General features: G+C 47.1%; 7 non-coding genes across 7 annotated transcripts; all 7 read left to right on the plus strand.

Moving 5' to 3' along the window:
• The first annotated feature begins 462 nt into the window (after positions 1-462).
• Positions 463-536, plus strand: trnan-guu (transfer RNA asparagine (anticodon GUU)). The gene has a single exon. It is a non-coding gene; the product is annotated as a tRNA-Asn (tRNA).
• Positions 537-1014: 478 nt separating this feature from the next.
• On the plus strand, positions 1015-1088 carry trnan-guu (transfer RNA asparagine (anticodon GUU)). The gene has a single exon. It is a non-coding gene; the product is annotated as a tRNA-Asn (tRNA).
• A 347-nt stretch (positions 1089-1435) lies between these two features.
• Positions 1436-1509, plus strand: trnan-guu (transfer RNA asparagine (anticodon GUU)). The gene has a single exon. It is a non-coding gene; the product is annotated as a tRNA-Asn (tRNA).
• A 435-nt stretch (positions 1510-1944) lies between these two features.
• trnan-guu (transfer RNA asparagine (anticodon GUU)) lies at positions 1945-2018 on the plus strand. The gene has a single exon. It is a non-coding gene; the product is annotated as a tRNA-Asn (tRNA).
• A 476-nt stretch (positions 2019-2494) lies between these two features.
• Positions 2495-2568, plus strand: trnan-guu (transfer RNA asparagine (anticodon GUU)). The gene has a single exon. It is a non-coding gene; the product is annotated as a tRNA-Asn (tRNA).
• A 460-nt stretch (positions 2569-3028) lies between these two features.
• Positions 3029-3102, plus strand: trnan-guu (transfer RNA asparagine (anticodon GUU)). Its single transcript has one exon. It is a non-coding gene; the product is annotated as a tRNA-Asn (tRNA).
• Positions 3103-3449: 347 nt separating this feature from the next.
• On the plus strand, positions 3450-3523 carry trnan-guu (transfer RNA asparagine (anticodon GUU)). Its single transcript has one exon. It is a non-coding gene; the product is annotated as a tRNA-Asn (tRNA).
• The last annotated feature ends 20461 nt before the right edge of the window (positions 3524-23984 follow it).

Here is a 23984-nt window from a genome sequence, read left to right on the forward strand (position 1 = left end):
GCTCTTGGGAGAATCAGGCGAGATAGATTTCAAGTCGGCCAGGTTCAAACCCTCCATTGTCGAATGCCTGCTGGTAGTAGCTATGGTCAGGAGGTTATTGGTGTCTGTTTTAGCTGCAATCTAAGAACAGCTGCAATCTAGGACTGCCACCACTGGTTGACAGCAGTTGTGAAGGAGGCTGTCAAGCTTAAAAAGGAGGTCCTTTGGGTTCGGCTGGACCAGAGGTCTCAGGTAAAAGCAGACAGGAAACGCTGTCCCCCACAGGCTGGTTGGGTCCCCTTGTAGCCAGACATTGTCTTGACGTCCTTGGTGTATTGATAATACACCAAGTATACTTAGCAAACAATTAAGATAAGTATGCACTCAACAACTATTTTTTCAAAGTTACATAATGTAATCCATTGCCTATGTTGGCCAATTTCTGAGGAAAAAAAAAAAACAGCTCCGAGATACGGGACAGAAGTCTCTGTGGCGCAATTGGTTAGCGCGTTCGGCTGTTAACCGAAAGGTTGGTGGTTCAAGCCCACCCAGGGACGATAGAGTATTTTGCTCTTGGGAGAATCAGGGGACATAGATTTCAAGTCGGCCAGGTTCAAACCCTCCATTGTCGAATGCCTGCTGGTAGTAGCTATGTTCAGGAGGTTATTGGTGTCTGTATTAGCTGCAACCTCAGAACCACTGCCACCACTGGTTGATAGCAGCCGTGAAGGAGGCTGTCAAGCTTAAAAAGGAGGTCCTTTGGGTTCGGCTGGACCAGAGGTCTCAGGTTTGTGTCTGACAGCCTTTTTGTTGCTGACTGGATGAATGGATGAGGCTAAGGACGGGTCCCTGCTAGCAGACATTGTCTTGAGTGATTGTTGATAATACACCAAGTATACTTAGCAAACAATTAAGATAAGTATGCACTCAACAACTATTTTTTCAAAGTTACATAATGTAATCCATTGCATATTTTGACCAATAAAAAAAGAATAATAAAAAAAAATAAATACAGCTCCGAGATATGGGACAAAAGTCTCTGTGGCGCAACTGGTTAGCGCGTTCGGCTGTTAACCGAAAGGTTGGTGGTGCAAACCCACCCAGGGACGATAGAGTGTTTTGCTCTTGGGAGAATCAGGAGATACAGCTCCGAGATATGGGACAAAAGTCTCTGGACGGAAGGGCATGATTAAAGTCACCAGATATAAGAAGGAGGGCATTGGGGTGTTGTGTCTGCAGCCTTTTTGTTGCTGACTGGATGAATGGATGAGGATAAGGACGAATAGCCTGCTAGCAGCTTGCAGTGATTGTTGATAATACACCAAGTATACTTAGCAAACAATTAAGATAAGTATCCACTCAACAACTATTTTTTAAAGTTGCATAATGTTATACATTGCCTATGTTGGCCAATTTCTGAGGAAAAAAACAAACAGCTCCGAGACACGGGACAGAAGTCTCTGTGGCGCAATTGGTTAGCGCGTTCGGCTGTTAACCGAAAGGTTGGTGGTTCAAGCCCACCCAGGGACGATGGAGTATTTTGCTCTTGGGAGAATCAGGGGACATAGATTTCAAGTCGGCCAGGTTCAAACCCTCCATTGTCGAATGCCTGCTGGTAGTAGCTATGTTCAGGAGGTTATTGGTGTCTGTATTAGCTGCAACCTCTGAACCACTGCCACCACTGGTTGATAGCAGCCGTGAAGGAGGCTGTCAAGCTTAAAAAGGAGGTCCTTTGGGTTCGGCTGGACCAGAGGTCTCAGGTAAAAGCAGACAGGAAACGCTGTCCCCCACAGGCTGTGGGTTGGGTCCCTTGTAGCCAGACATTGTCTTGACGTATACTTAGCAAACAATTAAGATAAGTATGCACTCAACAACTATTTTTTAAAAGTTACATAATGTAATCCATTGCCTATGTTGGCCAATTTCTGAGGAAAAAAACAAACAGCTCCGAGACACGGGACAGAAGTCTCTGTGGCGCAATTGGTTAGCGCGTTCGGCTGTTAACCGAAAGGTTGGTGGTTCAAGCCCACCCAGGGACGATAGAGTATTTTGCTCTTGGGAGAATCAGGGGACATAGATTTCAAGTCGGCCAGGTTCAAACCCTCCATTCTCGAATGCCTGCTGGTAGTAGCTATGTTCAGGAGGTTATCTGGTGTCTGTATTAGCTGCAACCTCAGAACCACTGCCCCCACTGGTTGATAGCAGCCGTGAAGGAGGCTGTCAAGCTTAAAAAGGAGGTCCTTTGGGTTCGGCTGGACCAGAGGGCATTGGGGTGTTGTGTCTGCAGCCTTTTTGTTGCTGACTGGATGAATGGATGAGGATAAGGACGAATAGCCTGCTAGCAGCTTGCAGTGATTGTTGATAATACACCAAGTATTCTTAGCAAACAATTAAGATAAGTATGCACTCAACAACTATTTTTTAAAAGTTACATAATGTAATCCATTGCATATTTTGACCAATAAAAAATAAATAATAATTTAAAAAAAATACAGCTCCGACATATGGGACAGAGGTCTCTGTGGCGCAATTGGTTAGCGCGTTCGGCTGTTAACCGAAAGGTTGGTGGTTCAAGCCCACCCAGGGACGATAGAGTGTTTTGCTCTTGGGAGAATCAGTGGACATAGATTTGAAGTCGGCCATGTTCAAAGCCGACATTGTCGAAGGCCTGCTTGTAGTAGCTATGGTCAGGAGGTTATTGATGTCTGTGTTAGCTGCAATCCAAGAACCACTGGTTGACAGCAGCCTTGAAGGAGGCTGTCAAGCTTAAAAAGGAGGTCTTTCGGGTTCGGCTGGACCAGAGGTCTCAGGTAAAAGCAGACAGGAAACACTGTCCCCCACAGGCTGTGGGTTGGGTCCCTTGTAGCCAGACATTGTCTTGACGTCCTTGGTGTATTGATAATACACCAAGTATACTTAGCAAACAATTAAGATAAGTATGCACTCAACAACTATTTTTTCAAAGTTACATAATGTAATCCATTGCATATTTTGACCAATAAAAAAATAATAAAAAAAAAAAAATACAGCTCCGAGATATGGGACAAAAGTCTCTGTGGCGCAATTGGTTAGCGCGTTCGGCTGTTAACCGAAAGGTTGGTGGTGCAAACCCACCCAGGGACGATAGAGTGTTTTGCTCTTGGGAGAATCAGGAGATACAGCTCCGAGATATGGGACAAAAGTCTCTGGACGGAAGGGCATGATTAAAGTCACCAGATATAAGAAGGAGGGCATTGGGGTGTTGTGTCTGCAGCCTTTTTGTTGCTGACTGGATGAATGGATGAGGATAAGGACGAATAGCCTGCTAGCAGCTTGCAGTGATTGTTGATAATACACCAAGTATACTTAGCAAACAATTAAGATAAGTATCCACTCAACAACTATTTTTTAAAGTTGCATAATGTTATACATTGCCTATGTTGGCCAATTTCTGAGGAAAAAAACAAACAGCTCCGAAACACGGGACAGAAGTCTCTGTGGCGCAATTGGTTAGCGCGTTCGGCTGTTAACCGAAAGGTTGGTGGTTCAAGCCCACCCAGGGACGTTTGAGTGTTTTGCTCTTGGGAGAATCAGTGGACATAGATTTGAAGTCGGCCATGTTCAAAGCCGACATTGTCGAAGGCCTGCTTGTAGTAGCTATGGTCAGGAGGTTATTGATGTCTGTGTTAGCTGCAATCCAAGAACCACTGGTTGACAGCAGCCTTGAAGGAGGCTGTCAAGCTTAAAAAGGAGGTATTTTGGGTTCGGCTGGACCAGAGGTCTCAGGTAAAAGCAGACAGGAAATGCTGTCCCCCACAGGCTGTGGGTTGGGTCCTTTGTAGCCAGACATTGTCTTGAGGTCCTTCCAGACCCCATTGATGTTTTTCTGCTGCAACTGATCCTCCATTTTCATCCTGTAGTTGTTTTTGCCCTGCTTCCTTGGTGTTGGCATGGAACAGAGCCAGTGTTTTATTGTGTCTGGTGTGGCATGTGACATAATAGGTGAATGTTGGCAGGGTGTAGGACGGAAGGGCATGATTAAAGTCACCAGATATAACAAATAAATAATAATAATTTCTATAATAACATTATGGAAACGGCCTGCCAGTTAGTCCGATACATTATATGTTTATTCTCCTCTTCAATAGTCGTGAACTTTGTCATTCAAGCTTAGTCATGAACTTTTTAATTCAAGCTTAGTCATGAACTTTGTAATTCGAGCCGACACACAGCGTCGTTATCGCTTTGTGCCTGCGGTGTGTCACATTACTGTACACACAGTAATTCGAGCCGACCAACGCTAGCGATACCGGCGCTACGTGTAATAACGTAACTTGCAAAACATTAGGGACGGGGAACGGACACGTACAAAAACAGTCGAAACACACAAAAGTATTGACAATTATTACTGTTATATTGACAATTACAATTATTATAGTGCCTTTGTTTAAGAAACGGTGTTTCAGTCCGTAGTGTTCAAGACATCTGAGCAGCTGTGGCAACAACGTTACGCGACCAAGGTAAATTATACTGACTTATAAAGAAAATATGTCGACATGATATAAATACGTATTTTTTTAAAGGATAATTGCACGGTACAAAATGATAGCATTACATGAGTGTTTGGTAATGTGCTACAGTGTATTGTTTTTATTTAAAGACAGATACAGATTTGCTATAGACATAGATAAAGTGTAATTACACACTATAAATGTGAATAATGTGTATCCATATATATGTATTGATATGGTTACATGTGTTATTACCATGTATACATAACTGGCATGAACATGTTAACAATGTAGATTGCTTAACTACAGTTGCTGTGTCACTTTACTCATAATATGCACTTGCTCAGCACACCATGTTTACAGGTATGTAGAATAAGCTATTGTTATTCTTTCCATGTTATCTTTAGATGAGCACTAAACCAAAGAGCCACAAGGCCATGAGCGATGGAGAGTGGGTGGCAAGGCTGAGGGCGTTTGCCAGCTCTGGGGTTTGGCCTTCTGGAGGAGGCAATAGACCGGCCCCAAGGCAGAAGAAGTGGTATGTACTTTAGTAAAGTATCGCAAAACATGTACATCTACATCCTCTGTGAGGACCCCCAGTCCCGCTCCATCCTTTGTGAGGACTCTCTTTACATCCTCCGAGAGGACCCCCACCCTTGCTCCTCCTCCTGCTCCATCCCCTGTGAGGACCCCAAGCACTTCTCCATCCCCTGTTAGGACCCCAAGCTCTGCTCCATCCTCTGTGAGGACCCCAAGCTCTGCTGGAAACACCAGCATTGCTGTTGTAGACGCTGTGAGTCCTGTGTTCATTTATTGGTCTGGGTTTATTGTAAGTCATATTTAGTGTGACCTTCATTTATGCAATAAACTTAACTCTTATTTGTTGTTGTCTTCCAAACAGGGGGAGCTTGGAAGAGTTCAGCCAGCCGCTGCTGGGCCTGCAGCTTCATTCTGGTTGCCTGGTGAAATGAGAAAGACCCTCCCTGTTCAGGACCAGAGGTGGATTGCCAACACCCTCTTTCACTCCGGCAAACTGCGGCCAGATTTGAAGCTGGCCGCAGTTCCCCTCATCTACCACCAGATACCAACACCCGACCACTTTTTCAACCATCGGCTGATGGTGTGGATGCCCTACCACCTGTGGAAGGTGAGGGTGTTCTGCCCAGATTGTGGGAAGCAGCTGACGGGCTATGGTGTCCACAAGAGGTCGAGAAAGGTTCATTGACAGGTACTACCTGATGGTGACGGAGACGCTCAGGTGCACTGTGTCTCTATCTCTCTATGTCACAGTCACACCTCTTCCTGCTCCTCTTTGGACGGTCTGATCGAGGTGACCTCTCGACTGGACCGCCGCATCCAGGCCCGGTGGTTGGTGAGACGCCAGGGTCGTTCCAGCCACGATCGTTCCAGCCACGATTGATTCCCCAACGTTATGCACGCCACAACCCAGCATCATCCGCCGACCATTCCACCTCATCGAGAGACCGACCCCATGCAAGTGGGACGCACCAGACTCTCCACTGAGGAGCGTGATCGACGCCGACAGAACAACCTCTGCATGTACTGTGGCCAGGCTGGCCATTTGGTCTCCAACTGCCTGGTAAAAGCTTGGGCTCGCCAGTAGTTAAGGAGGTACTGGTGAACCGAGCAGTTTCCCGACCCTCCTTCTGCCAGAGACCCCTTTTCCACGCCAAGTTACTCCTACCCGAGGGTTCCCAGACAATCTCCACATTTTTGGACTCAGGAGCTGACGCATCCATCATGGACGAGGGACTCGCTCGGCAGCTGGGGATTGACCTGATCCCTCTTCCTCGCTCTGTTCCTGCCAGTGCTCTCGACGCACCAGACCACCCCAGTACACATGCTTCTATCCGGCAATCATCACGAGACCATCTCCTTCCACATCCTGCCATCCCCCCGGACTCCCCTCATCCTGGGGTATCCTCGGTTACGTCGACACAACCCCCACATTGACTGGGCTACGGGGGCTTTCCAAGGCTGGAGTCCTTCCTGCCATCTTGTCTACCTGAAACAAGCCGCCGCACCTCAGTTTCCAGTTCCTGTCAACTCCACGACTTCAAGGAGGCATTCAATAAATCCAAGGCTATGTCTCTGCCTCCTCACCGTCCATATGACTGCACCATCGACCTCCATCTGGGTACTTTTCCACCCAGAGGTCGTTTATTCTCCCTGTCTGCGCCTGAAAGGGAGGCAATGGATAAATACATTAATGACTCTCTCGCGGCTGGTCTCATACGCCCCTCGTCATCTCCTGCGGGGGCAGGGTTTTTCTTCATGGGTAAGAAGGACAAGACCCTCAGACCCTGCATCGACTACCAGGGTTTGAACGAGATCACCGTCAAGAACCGTTACCCATTGCCTCTAATCACTACTGCATTTGAGCTCCTCCAAGGCGCCACCATCTTCTCAAAACTCGACCTCCGCAACGCCTATCACCTGGTTCGGATCCGAGAGGGAGACGAGTGGAAGACAGCCTTCAATACCCCGAAGGGGCATTACGAATAACTTGTAATGCCCTTCTTGTAATGCCCTCCGTTTTCCAGACCTTGGTTAATGACATTCTCCGGGACGACATGTGTCTGTTTATCTGGACGACATCCTCATATTTTCCAAGACCAAGGAGGAACATATACACCACGTCCAGTCTGTCCTGCAACGTCTTCTGGAGAACTCCCTGTATGTTAAGGCTGAGAAATGCGAGTTCCATGTGACCACCGTTTCCTTCCTGGGTTACATTGTATCGGGCAGAAACATCAAGATGGACCCCCGCAAAAGTCGCGGCCGTCACGTCCTGGTCTGCTCCTGAATCCCGCAAACAACTGCAACGCTTTCTGGGGTTTGCCAACTTTTACCGGAGGTTCATCCGGAGCTACAGCTCGGTCGCCTCTCCTCTCACCGCCCTCACATCCTCCAAGATCCCTTTCCACTGGAATCCTGCACCGAAGAAGCTTTTCAGACCCTCAAAACCAGGTTCACCTCAGCACCCATCCTCCAAGTCCCCGATCCGGATTGACAGTTTGTGGTGGAGGTGGATACCTCCGACGTGGGAGTCAGGGGCGTTCTGTCCCAGCGCTCGGCCGCCGACCAAAAACTGCATCCCTGCGCCTTTTTCTCCCGTCGGCTTTCCCCTGCCGAGAGAAACTATAACATTGGGAATCGGGAATTACTAGCAGTAAAGCTAGCCCTGGAGGAGTGGCGCCATTGGCTGGAGGGGACCAAGCTACCATTCCTGGTATGGACTGACCATAAAAACCTGGAGTACATCCTCAACTCCCGACAGGCCAGGTGGTCCCTCTTCTTTACGAGGTTCCACTTCACCCTTCCTTATCGTCCCGGTTCCCGCAACATCAAGCCCAACGCTCTCCCGCCAGTTCCTCTCAGTCATCTCTCCATCCTTCCGGACTCCTGCCAAGTCGCGGTCCTCACCTGGGAGATCGAGGAATCCATGAGAGCCGCGACTGAGGATCAACCCGGTCCCAGCGCCTGTCCTCAGAACCGCCTGTTCGTCCCTCAAGCTCTTCGGTCCGACGTTCTCCAATGGGCCCACTCCTCTAAACTTACCTGCCATCCTGGCATCCAGCGAACCCAAGACGTCCTGCGACAGCGCTTCTGGTGGTCCTCACTCCCCGAGGACACCAGAGAGTTCGTCAATGCCTGCCCGACCTGCAACCAGCACAAACCCTCTCACCAGGCTCTGGCTGATCTCCTGCGTCCTCTTCCAGTACCCCATCGTCCTTGGTCACACATCTCCCTGGACTTCGTCACCGGGTTGCCCACATCCGAAGGCAACACCGCCATCCTGATGGTGGTTGACCGGTTCAGCAAAATGGCCCACTTCATCCCTCTGCCTAAACTCCCGTCTGCCAAAGAGACAGCCGAACTCATCTCCATCCACGTCTTCCGCCTACATGGGATTCCGGTCGACATCGTCTCTGACCGGGGTCCCCAGTTCACCTCCATCCTCTGGAGGGAGTTCTGTACACTGTTCGGGGCCACCGTAAGCCTGTCCTCTGGGTTCCATCCACAGTCCAACGGCCAAACAGAGAGGAAGAACCAGGAGATGGAGACCGCCCTCCGATGTCTGGTCTCCCGGAATCCTGCCTCCTGGTCCAGCCAGCTGATGTGGGTGGAGTACGCGCTGTGACGACCCCCTGCACCCCCTTAAGGCTCTTTGATGCCACTACAGGGCTACTACTTGGGTAAGGTGATCATAATCACATTATTGATCACACCTGGGTTAATGGGCGGGGTATATAAGCAGGTTAGGTCTCTCTCTCAGGAGGCACTCTTTTCGGTTGTTGCAGGCACTATTATGGTATTCTTTCACTTGGGCACGTTGCTTTGTTCTTTGTCTTTAACTCTTTCCCCTCATCCTCACTCTTATTAGCTATAGTCTCATTTCTAACATACAGACGCATTCACTGCATCCACTCACCCACAACCTCTATCTCGCACTTAAACATATACCCTAGACATTCGTTACTCCTTGTTTGTTTGTTTGCTTTGCTAAATAAATTGCATTTTGCTTTAAAACTCAATTCTGTTGTTGTCCCTTTAATTATGTGATGGTGAAGTGTTTCCCCGTAACATAATTTTGGGTTGCTCGTCCGCGAAGCCTGTCGGTGAAAAATCCGGAATCCATAGACTTTTGTGAGTTCAGGTGAGAACGTCAATTGTTTGTGTTGGCTATAGTTTTGTGCAGTCTCTGGCAAGGAAGAGTGCTCCAGCTGGGCTTGCCTTTCCTTCGGAGCACTGTTTATTGTTTTAGTTTGTTATTTTTGAGAAAATCCTGGTCCGAAGTTTTTAACTTCTGTCAGGGGCACGCTTCGTACAGTGGTAAAACATTGTAGCGAGTTCAGCGTTAACCAGTCGCCCCAAGGCCGGCACTTCTCAGAAGAGTTAGCCAGGACAGTTAGCTTCTTTGGGCTAGGTATTCAGGGCGCCAGTGGACTGCGTATGAAGACACACTTTTCAGTGGGAATTAGCGCCGACAATCAATGGATGATTTCACCTGGATGCATGGGAGTATTTTGGTTAGTGGCTTGCGGATGTGGTTAGTGTTTGTTTTTGTTAGACTATAAATTAGTTTGCTACTGTTAGCGTTCACTGTGCAAGTTGTTTAACTTGTAGCGGAGTACCGCATTGTTTGGGTTTGCGTAGCCTATATGCTATTTTTAGGCTGTGCATGCGAACGCATCGGACATTCAAAGCTATTGTGTTGTGGAGGTGTTGCCTCCGTTGCTTTGTTTGTTAATAGTAACTTGGCCATTTTGGAACCAGCTTAGGTTGGAGTGAGTTTGTTTGAACTAGCACATGTTGCCCATTGTGTGTGAAGAACACTAGTAGTCTGTGCAAGTATTTTGTTACTTTGTGCCTCATTTTTGTTGGTTTAATTGTGTACCCCTCTGCTGTTTTTGGTCATTGGAAATTGAAGGTAGCCTGTGTTACTGTAGCGCCCATTAATTAATAGGTGGCTTAGCACAAAGCTACAGGTTTTTGAGCAGGGTTGAATAATTGTCTTGTGTTGTGAATTGGATGTTAACTGGGTTAAGATGGCATCCCCTGAAGCTTTTATTGCTAGTCCATCAGAGGAGTTGTTGTCTGGCCTTACCAAACTGCAACTCTGTGAATTGGCTACACAGTATGAATTACTGATAACCGCGCAGGAGAAAAATTTAAAGGAGGTGATGTGGTGGTGGGAGTTCGACAATCTCTCCCTGTACCAGGTATTTCATTTATCTTGGGCAATGACCTGGCTGGTGGGAAGGTTTGGGGTAACACCGAGGCCGTCTCACCACCTGTTGTTGCTGATTTTGTGCCTGAAGTACCACCAAGGCCTGATCAGTGCTCACGGCGGCATCCTGATGTGTTTCCTAGCTGTGCGGTCACTCGTGCCATGCTGAAACGTGGCCTTGCTTCTGATTTGGTTTCTCTAGAGGACACTTTTCTTACTAAACCTGAGGTTGCAGGTAGTACTTCCTCACAGTCACCTGTAGGGGAGCTAGAGACTACCACTGCTAACTCTGACGACTCTACTGGAGGTGGTGATGACTCTGATGAAGAGATTGAGTCTGTAAAAGTGGTCCCTCCCTTAGGAGTGATTAATGGTGAGTCCGCAGTCACCATTTTGACTTCGAGTGAGCTTGAGCGCTGTTCTTTGCCTGATTTGTTCAAAGTTTCACGTGAAGATTTGATAAGAGAACAGTTGGTTGACTCTTCTCTCAAATCTCTCTTTGTTTTGGCATCTCATCAGAAACCGGAGGATGAGTCCTCCTACTATGTACAGGATGGCTTGTTGTGTAGAAAATATGTGTTCCAACAAGAGACTTTTTCCAACTCCTTTGTACAGGTAGTTGTTCCTTGTAAGTTCAGGAAAGCTGTGCTAGACCTAGCTCACAATGAGGTAGCTGGACACACTGGGGTGCGGAAAACGTATGACAGGATTGTGCGTCGTTTTTTTTGGCCTAAGTTAAGAAAGGATGTTTCCTCATATGTAAAAGCATGTCATGTGTGCCAACTGACCGGAAAACCTAACCAAAAGATTCCTGTCGCCCCATTGCAGCCCATCCCTGCGGTGTCTAATCCTTTTGAACACCTCATAATTGATTGTGTTGGTCCATTGCCTCGCTCTAAGGCTGGACATCTTTACCTGTTGACAGTGATGTGTCAATCTACACGCTACCCTGCAGCGTATCCACTTAGGTCAATTACGACTAAGTCTGTGTTGAAGGCTCTTACTAATTTCATGTCCACTTTTGGGATTCCAAAAGTCCTTCAAAGTGACCGAGGGTCTAATTTCATGTCAAAGCAGTTTACTAGGGCATTACGCCAACTTAAAGCGAAACATAATATCTCCAGTGCATACCATCCGCAGAGTCAGGGTGCTCTCCAACGTTTTCATCAGACGCTCAAGTCTCTCTTAAGATCTTATTGTGTAGAACTTGGGTCTGATTGGGAAGAGGGTCTCCCTTGGCTACTCCTAGCAATTAGGGAGGTTGTTCAGGAGAGCACGGGCTTCAGCCCTAATGAACTGGTATTTGGACATGCTGTGAGAGGGCCAACCGCTGTTTTAGCTGATGAGTGGTGCACTGCTGAGGCACCTGTTAACGTGTTGGACTATGTAAGCGGATTCCGCTATCGTTTGTATGAAGCTAGAGCCGCTGCTGGACGTAAACTGGGTAAAGCTCAGTCTAAGATGCAACGTCTTTACAACCGCAGGGCGAAACACCGTAGTTTTAACCTTGGGGATAAGGTTTTAGCTTTGTTGCCGCTTTTGGTAGTCCCTTTCAGGCTAAATTCAGTGGCCCGTACGAAATTGTGAAATGTTTCAATGATCACAATTATGTTCTTAGTACGCCAGATCGGAGGAAAAAGGTGCAGGTTTGCCATATTAATCTTTTGAAACCTTACTTTTCTTCTTTGTCAGTTGCACCCGTTGGGTTAATTGCTACCACGCCTCTAGGGGTCTCTAGTGACCCAGACCATGTGTTTTCCTCAGGGGATAACAGTTCTGAAAGTCTTGATTCTGTCAGTGAGGAGTCCAGTGAGGGTGTGAGAGCTCCATCACAGGCGATCGTAGAGGGTCGCCTGCGAAATTCTGAGTTCCTGGCAGAATTACCTTCACATCTTTCCCATCTGAATGATGTGGAGAAAGCAGATATCATTGGTTTGGTTGAATCTTTTCCTGCTCTTTTCCCTGATGTTCCTACCCGTACATCTGTGATTGAGCATGATATTGACGTTGGGGGCTTCGCCAATAAAACAACACGCCTATCGTGTTAATCCTAGAAAGAAGGAATTATTACAGAAAGAAGTGGACTATTTGTTAGCCCATAATCTGGCTGAACCTAGTTTTAGTGCAGTTCACCCTGTTTGTTAGTGAACAAGCCGGATGGCACTTTTCGTTTCTGCACTGACTATAGGAGACTCAATTCAGTTACAAAGCCAGACTGCTATCCATTACCCCGATGTGATGATTGTATAGACCGAGTTGGCTCAGCCAAATTTGTGAGCAAATTTGACCTTCTTAAAGGGTACTGGCAGGTCCCTTTAACATCCAGGGCTAAGGAGTTATCTGCGTTTGTTACGTCTGATAATTTCCTGCAGTACCACGTCATGCCATTTGGGGTCAGAAATGCTCCCGCCACTTTCCAGAGGCTCGTTAACCGGGTCTTGGCAGGTATGCGGGGTTGTGATGCGTACATAGATGATGTGGTCCTGTATAGTACCAGCTGGACTCATCATTTAGACCAGATCAACGAACTCTTTACTCGTCTTGCTGCCGCTAACCTTACAGTAAACCTTGCCAAGTGTGAGTTCGGTAAGGCTAGTGTTACCTATCTTGGTAAGATAGTTGGTGGAGGACAAGTTCGGCCTGTAGGAGCTAAGATTGAAGCCATATGTAACTTTACTATACCTGAAACGCGCCGGGAGCTCCGGAGGTTTCTTGGTATGGCAGGTTACTACAGGGCCTTTTGTAAAAACTTTTCTTCTGTTGTTACACCTTTGACAAACCTCCTTAGCCCTAAAGTACAATTTGATTGGTCGAGGAAATGTCAGGAAGCTTTTGAGAATGTTAAGCTTTTGCTTGCTTCTTCCCCTGTGCTGTCTGCCCCAAACTTTGACTGTCCTTTCAGTGTAGCTGTTGATGCCAGTGGGAGTGGCGCTGGTGCAGTTTTATTACAGTTGGGATCCGATGGTGTAGAGCACCCCGTAGGATATTTTTCTAAAAAGTTTAATCGTCATCAGCAAGTCTACTCCACAGTGGAGAGAGAAGCACTTGCTTTAATTCTTGCTGTTCAACATTTTGAGGTCTACTTGGGCTCATCTCCGAGTCCAATAGACGTTTTTACTGACCACAACCCGCTGGTGTTCATTGATCGTATGCGGAACCAGAATCAACGCATTATGCGCTGGAGCTTAATTCTACAGCAATACCCGCTGAAAATCCAACACATCAGGGGCAAAGACAACATTGTGGCAGATGCGTTGTCCCGTTGTTGAAATTACTTTTTTTGTTTTTCTTCTATCTCTACCTTGTGACTGTCGAGTTCCGGGGTTTCACTGTTTTTCCTAGTCCTAGGGCCCAGGATCTAGGAAGAGACAGTGTTGTGGGTTTGACCTCTTTATTGGTCTTTATATTTTGTTTGGTTATTTGAGGTTTAGACAAACCTCTTTTTAGTGGGGGAGGTGTGACGACCCCCTGCACCCCCTTAAGGCTCTTTGATGCCACTACAGGGCTACTACTTGGGTAAGGTGATCATAATCACATTATTGATCACACCTGGGTTAATGGGCGGGGTATATAAGCAGGTTAGGTCTCTCTCTCAGGAGGCACTCTTTTCGGTTGTTGCAGGCACTATTATGGTATTCTTTCACTTGGGCACGTTGCTTTGTTCTTTGTCTTTAACTCTTTCCCCTCATCCTCACTCTTATTAGCTATAGTCTCATTTCTAACATACAGACGCATTCACTGCATCCACTCACCCACAACCTCTATCTCGCACTTAAACATATACCCTAGACATTCGTTACTCCTTGTTTGTTTGTTTGCTTTGCTAAATAAATTGCATTTTGCTTTAAAACTCAATTCTGTTGTTGTCCCTTTAATTATGTGATGGTGAAGTGTTTCCCCGTAACAGCGCACAACACCCTGACCAGCTCCGCCACTGGCCTGTCTCCTTTTCAGTGCGCCTATGGCTTCCAACCTCCTCTGTTCCCCGCACTGGAGAAGGAGGTTTCCTGCCCCTCAGTCCAGACCTTCATCCGCTGCTGCCGTCAGACCTGGACAAAAGCCCAAACAGCCCTGCTTCGGTCCGCCGACCGCTACTCGAATGCTGCCAACCGACACAGCACTCCAGCTCCCATTTACCAAGTGGGGGATAAGGTGTGGCTGTCGACCCGGGACCTACCACTGCGGGTAGAATCCAAGAAGCTGGGGCCAAGGTTCATCGGTCCCTTTCCAGGTCGAGAAAGTCATCAACCCAGCGGCAGTAAGGCTCAAGCTCCCCAGGTCCATGCGCATCCATCCCACGTTCCACGTCTCCAGGGTGAAACCAGTCAGGGAGAGCCCCTTGATGCCGGCGGCTCCTCCTCCACCGCCTCCTCGCCTCATCGAAGGAGGACCTGTCTACGCCGTCCATCGCCTGCTTCGCTCTCGTCGCTGGGGTCATGGTATCCAATACCTGGTGGACTGGGAGGGATACGGTCCTGAGGAGAGGTTGTGGGTTCCAGCTCGTCACATCTGTGATCCTTGACTCATTGTTGCTTTCCATCGACAGCACCCGGACCAGCCCTCCAGGAGAAAGACCCCTGCCAGAGACACTCAAGAGGCTCCCGAGTCTGACTCAGCCTTCTGTCCCCGACCACGAGATTAGCCTTCGCTCCTCTTGGTTTTTGTCTGCCTGCTCCGCTGACGGATCAGCGCTCGCTCGAGTGGAATATACCCCGTGAGTTATCTCCTGCCTGTCTGTCTGCTGTTTGTTCCGCTTTGAATAAAGCTCCAGAACTTTACTCTGTCTCCTGTTCGTACTGCACTTGGGTCCACACACCATCCGTTACACTCTACCAGTCAGACTGTCCGGAACCAGCTGGACCTGCCGCATCAGAGGGAGTTCCGGATGATCCTGACCCGCAAGTGAGTAAAGCAGTTTTCAAACTATGTAACTAATCTCATTTTTAGTATAGTTTCTCAAATGCATTTGTTATTGCTTGAACACAGGTGCATATTATTACTATGTCCCTGTTTTAAGTAAACAAACAAATAAATGCAATGTGCATTTCAGGTATGCTTGTGACATCCGTGTCATTCGGCTGCTTCGGGACCGGACTCTCGGCAACCGTCCAGCACGGCTGGTGAAGCAGCTCAAGGAGAACCATGAGGAGGAATGGCTGAACCGCTTGGGACTCTATTCTGTGGTGTGTGCTGAATTTGTGGACTGGCCCAGCCTTTTCCCAGTGGTCTGCCAGAAGCCCCCCGACCCCATGGACATCCCCACCAGTTGCTGGCTGCTGTCCGTTTACGGCAGGGACATCCTCACTCGCCTTGACCACATCAAGGCCAGCATCACCTCCACATTTGGGTCCATCTTAAAGTTGGACTCAACCAAAAAGGTAATAAATAGTATGATTTAATACATAGCCATGTATGTTATACATATTCTCCTGTACACTAACGCTGTTGTTGGGAGGGATGGGAGAGACCTCATGGGGGTGCCACTGCTAGACCAGGTTAGGATGGAGCACATCTGGCGTGTGCAGAAACGCCATGTCAAGTGCATCCAGGACCTACCTGGCGTCCGCCTTTACACAACGGTAGGCACCACCACCAAGGGGGAGTCCTACTGACGAGGTACCGCTGTGCCAGAGGGTCCACATCCCTGGAATCCTTCCACTGCCACCTGAACAGGTTCATTCCAGGTTAGTGTCTCCTTTATGTTTTATATTTTAAATAACTTGTAGAGTTTTTTTCCTTATTTTTTTTACAGGAACAAGTGCTAATGCACTTAATTTCCAGCTGTACCTCCTGGAAGGCCTGAACAGGTGGAACCAGGATCGGGGGGCTTGACACACTGTGTCAACCGTTACACCCTGAAGGTGTTTGGCCAGGCATTTGTGCCAAACTTCAGGCCACCTGCCGAATACACTGGTATGTCTCATTAATATCGGTATCAGTTAGTCGGTTTTCGTAGTACTAACTGAATTATTTCCATTGCCAAAGCCAACCATTCACACATAACATGATACAAGTCTGATTTCAAGGTATGTATACATAATGCTCTGACTACAACTAATGATGTTTGTGTGTGTGTGTTTCTTTCTGCTCTTTTTCATAGGTGCTTGGGGTTGACTTATTTGCTGAGTCAGACTGGACAGCCCCTAAAAGCATTTCCAGACTCAGAGGAGACAGATGAAATGTTGGAGGATGTGGATGAGGGAGAGGAAGAAGAAGAAGAAGAAGAAGACAAGGGCTTCCAGGAGAACGCAGAGCCAAGTCTCCTGGTTGACTTCCCTTCCTGCAGCCTCCTCTCAGCCTGCAGCCTCTTCCCAGGCTGCACCTTCTACCTCCTCTCAGCCTGCAGCCCCCTCCCAAGATGCTGCTTCCTCCTTGGCTTCAGTCTGCTCTCTGCTCTCCCACCTTGCTGCAATCTCCCACCCTGTTGCGTCCTCCCTGTTCTCCCAGCTTGCGGTTCTGTCCAATACACCTGCTATTTCCCAGCCTGCCGCCTCCTCCCGGCCTGCTGCCTCCTCCCAGCCTGCTGCCGCCTCCTCCCAGCCTGCTGCCGCCTCCTCCCAGCCTGCTGCTGCGTCCTGCCAGGCTGATTCCACCATGCCGCCGCCAGTTGTCTCCTCAGGTCTTGTGAGGAGTCTGGGGTATATAAATACAGAATTTTGTGTAAGGAAATAAAATCAATGTATCAATGTTTTGTCCCATTATACTGTCCTCAAATATTTTGGCTAATCTGTCTTTTTTTTGTTCAGGCTGTGGATCACTCTTGCATGCCAGGTATGGACAGAGTTGACAGCTTGGCACAGTGTCTGGTGGAGCTGAGGAACCTGCCCTCCATGGCCCTGAGCAACCAGACGGTGAGAAACATTTATGGTATTGTTATTTCCCCTCTGTGCCATGTTATACATACTCACACGCTTAGATTTGGGATTTTGATGTGCTTTTTTGTGTTCTCTTTCTGCATAGGCTAGCAACATTGTTGCTCTGTGGCAGAACCAGGGGGATTTTGACAAGCAGAGGGTGGTGTTCGCTGCCAGACACCAGAGCAGGCTGGACACAGGGCGCTTCAGGTCCCCCAAGAAAAAGCAGGACGTCACTCCAGGGGTGGAAAGCGTGAAGAGGCATGCTCTTACCACCACTGGCCCATCTGCCCAGTGGCCAGACTGCTGCCGATTAGTAGAGGCAATTTTCATACGCCTCTGTGAGATCCACCGCTCTCCCAGGAAAAAGGGGACTGGCACAGTGTCCAGATGGGATCTTATCCTGGGAGACTACAGGCACATAAGGCAGCGCATTCTGGACAATGGGACAATTATGCAGCTGGTGGAAGTAGGCCACACCACCCTGGTGCAGTGGCACAACAGGAGGGTGAAGAGGCAGGACAATACCACGGTCATGCAGGGGTATGTGCTGCCTAGCCGCATGTCCGTGACAGCTCAGCCTGTCTCCCCTAATGTGCCGCCAGCATCAGCACCCATCTTGCTGGCCCCAGCCCACCAGTACCACCTGCCCAGCAGCACCGTCGGCCAGGTTAAGCTGAGGAGAAAGAGTTCAGAGCTGCTTCCTCAGCGGCAGCTCTTACCTGCTCCAGCCTTGGCCCCTCCTCAGCAGCTTTTAGCTGCACCATCCTCGGGTCCTCCCCGGTTGAGGCCCCTGCAGCCTTTCCCTGCTCCACCAATGAGACTACAGCTGGTGATGCCACAGCACTCGTTCCCTGCTCCACCCCCTGGCCCTTATCTGAGGCTTGCTCCCTTTCCCTCCAAGGTGCCTGTTCTGGTCTCTGCTCCACAGGCCCTGGGTTTCAACCGCTCCTCTCCCCCGCGTGCTCCTACCCGCCGTAAATTGACCCGCAGAGTATTGCACAACACGTGCAAGAACTGCAGGCAGTTCAGGATGGCCGAGACTAGGCACAGTCAGTACAAGGGGGAAATTTACTGCCCCTCTGTAGAGACTGTTCCCAAGGAGCAGTGGTTGAAGAACATTCAAAATAGAAAATAACTGTTCGTTGCCCCACCCCTGACCAGAGGCATGTTTGTTTATGTATATAGTTGTTTTATGTTTTCTTATAACTTCTATCTATCTATCTATCTATCTATCTATCTATCTATCTATCTATCTATCTATCTATAGTTGTTTTTTATGTTTTCATATGATTATTTTATTGTTCGGTTTCTGTTGAAACTACTTTATAATGTTACTGCCATTTTAAGGCTGTGTGTGGTGCTGTTATATTGTTATATTATATATTGTATTATTTTACTGAGTGGTGTTTTTAATATTTAAATAAAAGTTTGGTTTTATTCGTACGTTTGAGTGCAAACTCTTCTTTTTAAGTGACTGTCCAATAATTGGAGTTGAGTAAAACTGACAATATTGTTAGAAATTTGTGACAAATGTTCATCCTATTTACCCTGGATGGACCTAAAGTAACTTTTGTCAAATTAGAGACAATATCATTACAATTTCTATATCAATACTGTCTTAGTCCGTGTTCAAATTATTGTTAAAGTCAATACCTTGAATAAACAAGGGAAGTTTTATCTAATACTTATGTATTATGTATGTAACAGGTAATGCATTGGATGAGTCTTTTAAATCAACATTGGTGGCTTGAGCACAACTAGATAGATGAATCTTCTGATTTTCAAAAAAGCAGAAGATCAAAAAGAAGATGCAAATAGTAAATCAGTCCTCTCAAATCTCTGTTGTTCATGCTTTTGCACTAAACATGTAATATGTAAAATGTAATATATTCTAAACATGTGTTCTGTTGCAGCTTTTCCAATCATTCACAAGCTGATCATTCTAAGCTCGATGTTGGACAATTTACTCATCCTCTCCTGTCACCTGAAAGAAGTAAGATTGAATCATTTTAACTTAATTTAGCTGAGTATATGTTAAATACCAACACTCACGCAAAGGTTTTTTCCACAGAATAAGTTAATATTTTTCTTTATACTCACAGCAGACTCCTTGTCTGATTTAGACCATTTTATTTATAAGGATCCCCATTAGCACCAGCTAATCTTCCTTGGGTCCCAAATCCAATAGATCATGTTCATCATTAAGAGACTTTATACAACATTACATATGTTCAACCCATGTGCACCACTAATTGTGTTATATTACATACACACTCTGTTGTGTTGATTTATCCAATGTTTGTGTCAAAATAATGCCAACACAACAAGTGTGTAATTATTGTCATCATTCGAAAACAGCAACTCAGCAAGAGGTAATTCACTTTAACGTTAACGTTACATATCGCAACGGCATCAAAAGGTGAATATCACGTCACTGCTTCCTCCATATTGGCGTTACACTGCTAGTGTCGTGTTTATGTTGGTTGTGAAATATGGACTGAGCTTAACATTATATAATTTTATGGGTCTGCATCATATCTGATGCTCCAAGTTAACATTACCGTTAATTCAATTAGGAGAGACTTCAATAAAATGTAACAATAATTTTTTACACATGCATAAGAATGAATAGTACAAAGTCTTTGGCTATTGGACTCCATGGCCAAGCCATATATCAGAGGGGTCCAACGCTAAGATCAGCTAAGCACAATCCCCCTGGAGTCCAGACACTGGTGGTGGTGATTATGATTCAATACAATTCAGATTATTTTGTATAGCCCAAATCACGAATACAAATTTGCCTCAGAGGGCTTTACAATCTGTACACATGCGACATCCTCTGTCCCGGAACGCTCACATCGGCACAGGAAAAACTCCCCTAAAAAAAAAACTTAACAGGGACAAAAAAGGAAGAAACCTATGGGAGAGCGACAGAGGAGGGATCCTTCTCCCAGGATGGACAGAATGCAATAGATGTCATGTGTACATAATGAACAACATAACAGAGTTACAACACATTCAATGTATATGACATAATGATTCATATAATCAGAGTAGTAGCAGAGTAACGAAGGAAAAATTAAGACCAGCAGCAATGACTATAGTAGAATTTAAATAAAGATATAGGGAATAGTGTTAGTATCGTGACTAATAATAATAATCGAAGTATGTGTCAGCCAGGTCCCAGCAGGAGGCACGACCATGGTCCAGATACCACAATGATTTGTGGAAACTGCGAGGCGAGAAAGCAAAAAGGGGTTCAGGATGGAAGCAAAGCCAATATGCGTAATGGTACAGGTAATAGTAATGTGACTGTGGCAGTGGGCGTGGTCTGCGCTCAGCTGCAGGGGAGAGAGGTGTGGGAGTGGTTCATGGGAACAGTGCCGTGGTGAGTTCAATCAAGACAGCTGTAATGTGGTGCTAATTAGGCTGAAGGTACTTAAGCAGTAGCAGACGGGAGTTCGGGAGAGGAACAGTCACACACGCAGAACGAGGACTGAGACGGGAGCGTGAAGCCATCAGAGTGGTGGCGTTCCGGGAACGTTGGACCGAGTGCGCCCGAGAAGCCGGGCAGCGAAGCGGAGCGCACGACGGTCCGCATTTTGTGTTGTATTTTGGATGAAATAAATATACCTTTGGTAAACTTACCCACTGAAGCCGTATCTGTGTTGGGGAGAACCTACGGTAGTCGAGAGTCGGCTACACTGGCGCCTGAACAGGGACCTCAACACGGTGATGACGGAGCAGCAGACACAGCCGGTGGCGGCGTTGGCCCAGATGCTGGGGGAGATCGTGGCCATGCACCAGCAACAGACGGAGGTGAACCGGCGGCAGATGGAGGCACTCCACAGCCAGGCGGAGATGCAGACCCGGGTCCTGGAGAGCCTGCTGTCCCGGTCGGGGGCGGCGGCTCCACCCCCTCCGGCACCGCTCACGGGCATCGCGCTCCACAAGATGTCCGCGGAAGACGACCCACAGACCTTCCTAGAGATGTTCGAGGGGACGGCGGCGGCGTGCGGGTGGCCGGCGGCGGCGTGGTCCATGCGCCTGCTCCCCTTGCTGTCAGGGGAGGCCCAAACTGCGGCGCTCGGCCTGCCAGCGTCCTCGCGGGGAAATTTCCAGGACATAAAAAAAGCCGTCCTTGATAGGACGGGTTTCTCCCCCGAGGACCACCGTCGCCGGTTCCGGGGCACGAAATGGACACCCACTGACCGTCCTTTCGTGTATGCCCAGAAGCTGAGGGACGCAGCTAACAGGTGGCTACAGCCAGGGAGTCTGATGGTGAGCAGAAGATGCTGGAGAGGATCGTTAGTGAACAGTTTGCGGAGGGCCTCCCGACTGGGACGTCGGAATGGGTGCGGTGCCACCGACCTGGGGACTTGGGGGTGGCCATTATCCTTGCGGAGGATCACCTCGCCGTCCAACCCCGGGGACAGGGAGCAGAGGGGTGGACATCAGTGCCTGTCCGACCGACTCCTGCTCCTCGCAGGAAGTTCCTCACCTCAGCCTCCCTCCATCGCCCCCCACAAGCTCATGCACTTCAACCTCGCAATAACCCTCCCTCTGTTTCCTCCCATCGCCAGGCTCCAGGCGCTGTTCCCAACCCACAGGGGGCCCCTCAGGCGTCAGAGCAGGAGTGTTGGAGGTGTGGGCAGCCCGGTCACTTCCGCAGAGAATGTCCACTGATGGAGGTCGGCCAGGTGATCCGGGTTGCCGGCCCGCCAGCACCCTCCTCCGGTCCGGGGGGGACATACAGCGTTCCGGTAAGGATTCAAGGGGGTGTACACCAGGCTATGGTGGACTCGGGCTGTACACAGTCCATGGCATAGACATCATATAGGTAGACGCCTCCTTCACTGCTTCAGCCCGTTGCCTCGACCAAACGCGGCGCCGCCATATTGGTACGGGAGCTCTCTGAAGCCAGAGGTCTGTCAGACGTGTCAAACAAGCGCAAGTTGCCAGGAGCTGCGGTTTATCTGGATAAAAATCACGATAACCTTTTACATTTCGCAACCAATTTCATGGAGTATTCAAGGGTTTATGCTCTACGTGAAGTGTGTGAAAAAGATTTGCCTCTACGTTACTTTGAATCTCGCTAGTTAAATCGCCAGTCATACATGTGCATGGGTCTATGATAAACGCTCACTTTTCTTGCACAGCCCGTGCACTTTGAAAATACTGAGAAGATCTATAAACTATCGAAATAGTGCTTCTTTAGTTACTACGTATTGACCATCATTAAGAGAAAGAGCATACATCAAATAGTGAGAAACTGGCAGTCAGTGTGTTTTTCATAGTTTAATAGTTCCTTTTCAAGTATGTGCATTAAGAAACCTTGAACAGTGCAATTGGCAATACACATTTATTTCACAAATCAACATTACCAAAAAAAGCTATATATTTCTATAGCAGTAAAAATATACACATCTCAATATATACATACACATCTCAATAGTTGAACTGTAATATAAATAACATAGCATATATATAATACAATATAATATAATGACTCAGTATAATGTGCAATGGAATAACATATATATGATATATATAATATGTGAAACAATATAATATATTTTAAGTATAGGTATATATTCATATTATATAATATATATATATATATTTGTACATTTGTACAATTTGACATAATATACAATCATTCTCATAACATTTTCACATCTATGCAGTGCAATTGACACAATATAATTTCACACAATATATGATATAATATAATAATTGAATCTAGGCTAGAACCCTTTAAAAAGTATTGTCTTGCTGAGCTTTTTTCGACTGTTGCCAGTCTGTAATTGCAGCGTGCTCAGTTTTGCAATGTGGTGCAGCCTGATCTTGTGAAATACAGACACAACCAAGGACAACAGTGCAAAGTGGTGGTTTTCAATGCCAAATTGTGTGTCCTGAATGTGCTCCTTGAGGAGAAACACATCATCTGTCCAGATGTCAGCCCGGACAAACTGCTTGACCACAGACACACTGACAGCTTGCCCTGATGCACGCTGGCGAATGAACCGCTCTGCTGACCTGACCACCTTCACTGTCCCCTCTGAAGGAATCATCAGCCCTCCTTTGTTCTTCAGAGTCATAATGGAAGCTAATGGAAGATCTGAAATGCAGATAGCACAGAGTAATTAATAATTAATTAATTAATTAATAATCTTTTGAGATGTGTTGAGAAACTGAACACAGATGGTTTAGTTCCATCCCTGAGCCTGACATTTTGGCCTGTCCGGTCAAAATCCTCCGGCTGAAAGTGCTGGCTACAGAGCATTGACCTTAAAATTGCGAGAAAGGTTAGCTAGCCAGTCAGTCAGATTCATAATACAGATGTATCTTTAAAAAAAAAAACATTTAAATAGAAATAACGTTTAAAACGTCAATTTCGGCCGGCGACTGACTGCAGGTGCATCTCACAGGTGCATGTAGAGTATCGTGACATTTTTTCCGTAGTTTCATTCATTACGTGACACCTTCATATATTGTAGAACCATTACATATACAGTGGCATGTTTTGAGCCTTTTTTTGTTTTAATCTAGTCTCTTTTTTAAATACATCACAGAGAGAAATTAAGGCCAGTCGCTCAGCCGAAACGCAGCTTTCCGTCGCGACCATAAATGCTATATAATTACATTATACATACATTGTAATTACTCACAAGCAAGTAGTGGTAGATTATATATATATATACTGTATATCCTATATTTCTTGACAATATTATCTCCTGTTGACGAACGATAGAATAAGGCTTTGCTCACCATGTCCGTTTCACGTTAGACTAGCTATAGTCTGATTCTGGTGGCAACTTAGCTGTCTCAACAGCTCTTAGCTCTCAACATAACACATGATCTACGTGACATGACTGAATTTTACAATTACAAATAGAAACA

This window comes from Anoplopoma fimbria, chromosome 3 (genome assembly GCF_027596085.1).
Source record: "Anoplopoma fimbria isolate UVic2021 breed Golden Eagle Sablefish chromosome 3, Afim_UVic_2022, whole genome shotgun sequence".
NCBI lineage: Eukaryota > Metazoa > Chordata > Actinopteri > Perciformes > Anoplopomatidae > Anoplopoma > Anoplopoma fimbria.